The sequence below is a fragment of the Diachasma alloeum genome, unplaced genomic scaffold, assembly GCF_001412515.2.
Source record: "Diachasma alloeum isolate Michigan unplaced genomic scaffold, Dall2.0 Dall_scaffold_00184, whole genome shotgun sequence".
NCBI classification, from domain to species: Eukaryota; Metazoa; Arthropoda; class Insecta; order Hymenoptera; family Braconidae; genus Diachasma; species Diachasma alloeum.
In genome coordinates this window covers 279,538-287,304 of record NW_021680350.1, presented here as the reverse complement: position 1 = coordinate 287,304, position 7,767 = coordinate 279,538, and the positions used below count along the sequence as shown (strand labels likewise).

Genomic DNA, 7,767 nt, shown 5'->3' with positions numbered 1-7,767 from the left:
AGGATTCATGAAGCATCGTACTATTTCCAGTTTTCATTACTTTATGGTACGCCGTGCAAAAGTCGAGTTTGAAGCACGCTGCGCGAAGCAGCGTGACTTCTGCACGATGTGGCATAAAATTGTATAGACCACTTGGGCATAAACTTCGTTTTCAACGAATGTGAATACAGACCTCGCCGTCGGCTCGGCCTGTAAACTTCACATTCGTTGAAAACGAAATTTGTGCCCTTGTACTCTAATGTACTATTCGCATCTCTCTGCGTTTATATCCATCATTCAACTTTTTTTATATTCATTGTAAAATGCGAGTTGCAATTAATTCCATAATAACAAATTTATCATTCCAATCGCCTATTATTAATTTCCAATAAAAATGATATCCCCAAACGCTACAAGCATGTGACTAATTTGAATTAAAATTGGCAGCAATCCAACGTACAAATACACCGACAATTTGAATTCAAATTCCCGGCAATGCGGCGGCAAACGTTGCCGTCAAATTGTTTCCATCTTGGCGACCGATGAGCGCGCCAATACTTGCCATCATGTTGGGGTCAAATTGGGTAAGTAAGGTTTTATGCAATTGAGGGCAACGATTTTCCTTCGTTGGCGTCATCTTGCCACCACATTGGCAGCAAATGGTTATCTGGGGTAGCTGCAGTCAAGCAAAATTAGATAGGGTTGCAGTACTGTTACTGCGACTATCTCGATTGCGAAACGCACCCAGGGCCCTGTTCGGATTGAGGGTGAAGGTGTCGCCCGGTGTGTGTTTGACCTAAAATCGTTCGGTTTGGTTAGTGAATCACCTGAGTTTTGTCGGCCATTGTTGGTGTTTAACCTGGCCGGTTTGGATTGTTGCATATTATTCATCAGTATCGAACACCCAACGCGTTCGACTTGGGAAAAGCGATTCACCTGTGGGTATTATTTATTGTCCGGTTTCGGTCCGAATGTAGCGGGCGATTAATGTCACAGACATAACCAAGTGATTGCGGATAATATACCTTGGGGGTTATATATTTTATTATTAAAATTAATAGTGTTGATTGTACATATAACATTGAGTTGAAGTGCGCGACTGAATAAGGTTTATATTGGTAAGTTTTTGGATTGTTGATTAAACATTTATCATTAATTTCAGAATGTGTCTGTCAATTAGTAGGAATAATTGGACGTATGGCATTGCATTACAGATTGTACAAAATAATTAATAAAATGGAACTATTCGAGAAAGTGTGTACTGCAAGTGTAGCAACAATTGCAACCGAAACCTATCGTTCATTTATGATGAATGACTGTCTGGAAGAAAGTGACGACGAAGCGGACGATTACACCGGAGCCAATATTACCAGTCGCGCCATCCTGGAGGTTCCTACTAGGATAAAAAGCTTCGTAGATATTACCGTACCGTCATGTTCCGAAGACGAATTCAAAGAGGATTTTCGCATGTCTAAAAAACAATTCAATTGGCTTCTCCAGCAACTTTTACCTTTATTGTCAAGTTCCAGAGTTACAGGACGTCAAACAGACAACAAAAAGGGAAAATTGTTGGCTGTATTATGGCTTTTAGCAACCCAAGAATGCTACAGGTACCTTTTGGAATTCATTTATAATATGAGTAGTTGTTTTTACTATTAATAATTACCTGAAGATAACATGCTATCCTCTGTTTCTAGATCAGTCGCTAACAGATTCGATATAAGCAAATCGGAATTGTATGCTGCATTCCTGAACGTGGTGGCCCTCAATACATTAGCACCTGAAATTATCACCTGGCCGGATGAAACTAGACGTCGACGTATACAAAGGGGATTTTCCAGAGCTGCTGCTATTTCGGGAGTAGTCGGAGTAATTGATGGGACTTATGTACCGATATTAGCTCCACAGAAAGATCCCCAGGCCTATATCAATCACAAATGCTTCTATGGCATTACCCTGTAGGGAATATGTGATCATGACTTATTATTTACTGACTGTTACACAGGTTACCCGAGTTCAGTGAGTGACATACGAATTTTTCGAAAATCAGATATTTACTCCGAATTCGTCGAGAATAATCATTCATATTTTGACGAGGACCAATTTATCCTCGGTGACAAAGCATATCCTGTCAATCAATGGTGTATTCCTCCATACGTGGCACATCAAGAATTGACAAGACGGCAAACGACGTGCAATACAAGACATGCCAAGACCAGGACAGCGATTGAGCGCTGTTGGGCATTGTTGTATGGGCGATTTCGCAGATTACAATATGTCAATATGAAACGCACAGACTTAATACACTCCACAATAATAGCTTGCTGCGTACTTCATAACATATGTCAGCGGGACCCCGATGACTTCGTAATCCAGTGGGAAGCTGATGGACATCGTCACTTGGCTCATTTAAATTTCGTGGAACAAACAATTATGGAAAATGATGACGTTGATGATGCCGAGTTTGGAATTGAACATCAACGTGGAATTGAATTGCGTGATAACTTGGCTGATGCACTTTATTGAGATAGGATCGAGGTTTGGAAAAGTAGAATATTAAACAGTGGAATATTGTTGAATAGTATGGGTAGCCAGCTATCGTCCAAGGACATCTCAAACATTCTTATGTCATGTATTTTTCATTGTTTTTTAATTCCAACTGTTGTCGAATTTTCTACTATGAAAATATCTATATCAATACCTATATTTAACGAGTGATTAATATGAAATTTTATATATTACATTAAAATGAAGAATAATAAATGTAATGATTCAATTTTCCACTTTCGATTGTCGTTGAATAGCTTTCGCTCAATATCAAGTATGCAGTATTAGCATTTTTTTAAATAATGAAACGTGTTTTGCGTACTCACCCATTGTCTCTTCAATCTTTCTCCAGTCCCAAACCTCCTAATGTTAAAGATAAACAGTGTGCAGCAATTTCCGAATAACTGCTATGAACTTCTGCTTAACATCCTTCATAAAATCAGCATTCAGTTAATTTTTATCATTTCCATTCACCAGACTGCTACCAATTGTCCATGAACCTTTTCAATATCCCTAAACTTTTGAACAGTTGAGAGCTTCCTCAGTTTCTTCATGACCCAATGCTGTTATCTAGCGGTGTTTGATAAGTATCTTTAGAACGAAACTCCATTAATGCGAAAAAAGGGACTTATTTATCTAGCCATCGAAGGCTCAGAGTCTATGTAAATCTCCAAGAGGTCCACAATTCGATCTATGGACCTACGAACTACTTTGGAATTTCAAAATCTGAGAGACCTCTGCCCAAATGGCAATATATTCATTGCAATTAACGAAGAGGGTGAAGCCCACATCATCAGCATGATCAGTAAAATAAGCATCTACAAATACAGGTTTGAAAGGCCCATAAAGTGTGTTAGATTCTCACCTGATGGAAAATACTTTGCAGTTTGCAAGGAAAATAGAGGTAATTGGCAAAATTATTTCACGAAGTTTCCTTCAAAACACTTCCATTTCTTTAAAATATTCATTTGATATTAGGAATATTAATTAATATTTAATATTTATATTTTTCAATTATTGAGGGACAAATTCATTCAATGAGTTCAGTCTAAACTTATTACAAAGAGAAATAAATTGCTTTGTTCGTGAAAAACAATTATTCCATCCCATCAAAAATTCAATGAATTATCAACATTTCTTTCCCCCTATCAAATTCATCAAACTGATAACTTTCTTGACATCTTTGGCTTCCGGATGGATGCCGCGTTTGGATTCAGCGTTGCGCCGACGTTTCGCAAACATTGCAGTCTGCATCTTCAGGGCTATGAGCTGCGATTCTGAGCTCCAATGTCTTGGGGTAGTCCTTATCACTCTTGATAACTTGATAACTCTCTTTCTCTTCTACTATTCATCTTCAAACCCCATGTCTCAACACCGGTGACTTGAACGTCTTCGTAATGGGGCGAGTATTCTCCGGTCCAGTGGATGACACCACAACCCTCTGCTGGTCCTTCGACTCCAAGATCCTCGCAGTAGGCTCTAAGGATACCACCACAATGCTCTACAGTCTCGAAAATTTGCAAAGTTCAAACACTGCTACGAGCCCCCAGTCAAACAAAAAAAACAAAGAGAAGATAGTAACAGTGAGGACGACGTGGACCTGGAGAAAGCCATAGAAAAAACCGATAAACAACGAAAAAGCACGGTACACTCAACTGAATCCCAAGAAGACGATGAAGACGATTCCACCGCCAGCACCAACGAAATAGACAAAATAAAGAAAATGATCTATAAAAGGCTAGCAAGACACTACCTAGCAGACGACCCCAGGGAATCCGACAGATCAGCAATTAATAGCAATAATAGCAGCTGTATACCACCCAGACAATAGAATCCTCGTTACTGGCTTCAGCAGTTGCTCCTTCTATCTTCACGAGATGCCAGAAGTCAACATGATTCACTCCTTCACCATCTCCAACCAGTGCATATCGACATTAGCCCTGAACTCTATAGGTGACTGGATCGCCCTGGGCTGTGCCAAACAGGGACAGCTCCTCGTCTGGGAGTGGAAGAGTGAGACCTACGCCATGAAGCAACAGGGCCACAGCAACTCCATAAACTCGTTAGCATACAGTCCTGATGGGCAGTACATAATGACTGGAAGAGACGATGGGAAAGTGAAACTCTGGAATACTCTGAGTGGATTCTGCACAGTTACCTTCTCAGAACACACTTCCTCCATCTCTCACCTATTATTCAGTCACAACAGGAAATTCATAGTGTCAGCTTCGTTGAATGGAACTGCTAGGGCTTCGACCTCACTCGTTACAGAAACTTCAAGACATTCACGTCCCTAAGACTTGTGCAATTCTCCTGTTTAGCTCTTCAATCCAGTGATGAGTTCCTGGCAGCTGGGGGCCAAAACGTTTTCGACATGTACCTCTGAAGTGTCAAGCTAGACTCTTTTGGAGATCATCAAAATTCCAGAAATTTCAAAATTCCTGATCCATGTTTGGATCTTCAACCCTCAACGATTTTGAGACGAAGCTAGCGTGCTTGCTCTTGAAAGATTTCTCACAGGTTCTCCTTAATTCTGTTAAGACTGATGACAGGTAGTCGAACTTCAGGAGTTCGTGGTCCAGGGCTGCATAGAAAATGCTAATCTCCAGGCTTGCTTTGAGGTACCAGGTGGATATGCAAGTAAGATACTGAGTAATTGAATGAAATATAATTTGACGCAATTTCGTTGTAGAATGTTGCAAACTCCAGTGTCCGAGTTTGATGTCACCATCTGGAGGATGGTAACATCAAACTAACTTGACTCTATCATCAAATCCCCAGGGTTTAACACCTTATACTTTTGTTATTGATATTACAAGTTTGAGTTTTAACGCTTTGTGTCGTTCAATTGAGCCAATAATTGAGTTACGTATTTTCTGAATGCATTTACCACATCATTGTGCTTGGTATGTCTCAATGTGAACTAAAAAAGCAAGAAAAATTCTCAGGATACATAAAAAAAAGTCCTCTAAAAGATTTGAAAAATTTAAGTTTATAGTTAAAGAAGAATAACATTACAGGATACTCAAAATAATCGTGTTCTCTTCTTACTTTTTCAAATAATCGTTTAACGTCACTAACAGGTATTTCTCACGGCCTCTTTGACTTTTTGTTCTAATCTGTTAGTCTGCGAATCTGTCCCGTGAGATATTACTATGGTTTAATAAAAAACAAATAATAATATTCAAATAATTAATAATAGGCACGAGTTGTAGCAGCATCTCCCGAATGCTGAACCCATGTTCTCAATAACAACTAGTAATAAACGTGGTTCCCTTCAGAATGTCGTACTGCAAAATATTTTTTCTCAATTCTGTCGTGAATTGGTAAATTAGAATAAGTGCATTTTTTTGAGAATACGTTTTTTTGCTAAATTTCTTTCCAACAGTTTGTGAAAGCGAATTCGCCAAAAAACACATCTTGGAAAAAAATGCACTTATTCTAGATTATCAATTCACGACAGAATTATAATAAACAGTTAAAGTATAAAATCAGTTTGCGGGAAACGATATGACGCAACGATGAAAGGAAGATATTAGATTATTATCTAATTGATCAACTAAATTAGAACACAGGGGTCTAGTTAATAAGAAATAGTATTTATTATAGGAATACGTTGAATTAATGTACAGCTCGTATATGTGCTAAGAGACGAAGCGCCATGCATAGATATCGACAAATAAAAGAATTACATAACTAGATCTCTGTCGATAAGATCACTTACGTGTTATCTTGCTCACAAGATATCATAGCCACTCTATAAACTCATTCAATACATGTGTAGTGACATTCCAACACTCCCACTCACTACACACTTATACTCATACCAAGCCCTTTAACATTTGCTTTGAATTTATCGCGCGTAAGTGGCTTTGTGAACATATCTGCCAGCTGGTCTACAGTGTTTACATATTTCAGACACACCACACCACTGTCACAAACCTCAACCAGATAACAACGACGAATGTCAATATGTTTGAGTTTTTTATGAAAAACATGACTCCTACTCAAACTTATAGCACTCTGATTGTCCACAAAAATAGTTGTACTCTCTGTAGATCCTTCACCAACATCTTTCATGACACGACGAAGCCACACAGTTTCTTTCACTCCTTCACAAGCTGCCACATACTCTGCNATATAGTACTCTGATTGTCCACAAAAATAGTTGTACTCTCTGCAGATCCTTCACCAACATCTTTCATGATACGACGAAGCCATACAGTTTCTTTCACTCCTTCACAAGCTGCCACATACTCTGCCTCAGTTGTTGACAATGCTACACTCTTTTGACGTTGACTACGCCAAGTTATTGGACCTCCAGCCAACATAAACACGTACCCTGAAGTCGATCTACGCGTATCTAAATCTCTAGCGTAATCAGCATCTGTGTATCCTCGAAGCTTCAAGCTTGCTCCCACTAAAGAGATACCACCATATACCAATCCAAGTTCAGGATACTCCTTCAGATAACGTAGTATACGTTTCACAGCATTGACATGTTCTTTTGATGGATTCTGCAGAAAACGACTCACCTCACCAACAGCATAAGTAATATCAAGCCGCGTAGCAATAGCAGCAAACAACGACCCAACACACTCTCGATATGGAAAATCCACTGAATCATCATCATTAGCCTTCTGCAATACTACTCCTGGATCAGCTGGTACTGAGATACCATGTGCATCCTGCATGTGAAAACGCTCCAACATTTTCTTAATATATGCTGGTTGCTTCACATGAATGATTTTTTTCTCTCGATCACGACTTATCTCCAATCCAACAAAATAACGACCAGAACCTCTTGTCATACCAAAATGTTCCTGTAGACAAGCCATCACTGCTTCCACTGTCTCCTTCTGCTTGGACAACAACAAACCATCATCAACATAAAGTACCAAATATGTCAACTCACCGAGAACCTCTCTAATAAACAAACAATCGTTAGCATCACTCTGAATAAATTGATTGTCTTTTAAGAATCGAGTAAATTTGGCATTCCACACTCGTGGAGCTTGCTTTAAACCATATAAACTCTTCCTCAATCGACACACTAGCCCAGACTCGTTCGTCTTACACCCTTGTGGTAGTTCCATGTAGATTTCCTCTTGTAGTTCTCCATTAAGAAAAGCTGTCTTCACGTCAAATTGAAGAATCTCCAAATCCCTCACTGCCGCAACTGCTAACACTGCTCGCACAGTGTCATATCTCACCACTGGTGCAAATGTTTCCTCGAAGTCG

At 39.3% G+C, this 7,767-nt stretch overlaps 1 pseudogene; it reads left to right on the top strand.

The window, feature by feature from the left end:
* The first annotated feature begins 3,219 nt into the window (after window positions 1-3,219).
* On the top strand, window positions 3,220-4,912 carry LOC107047967 (annotated as a pseudogene).
* Window positions 4,913-7,767: the final 2,855 nt, after the last annotated feature.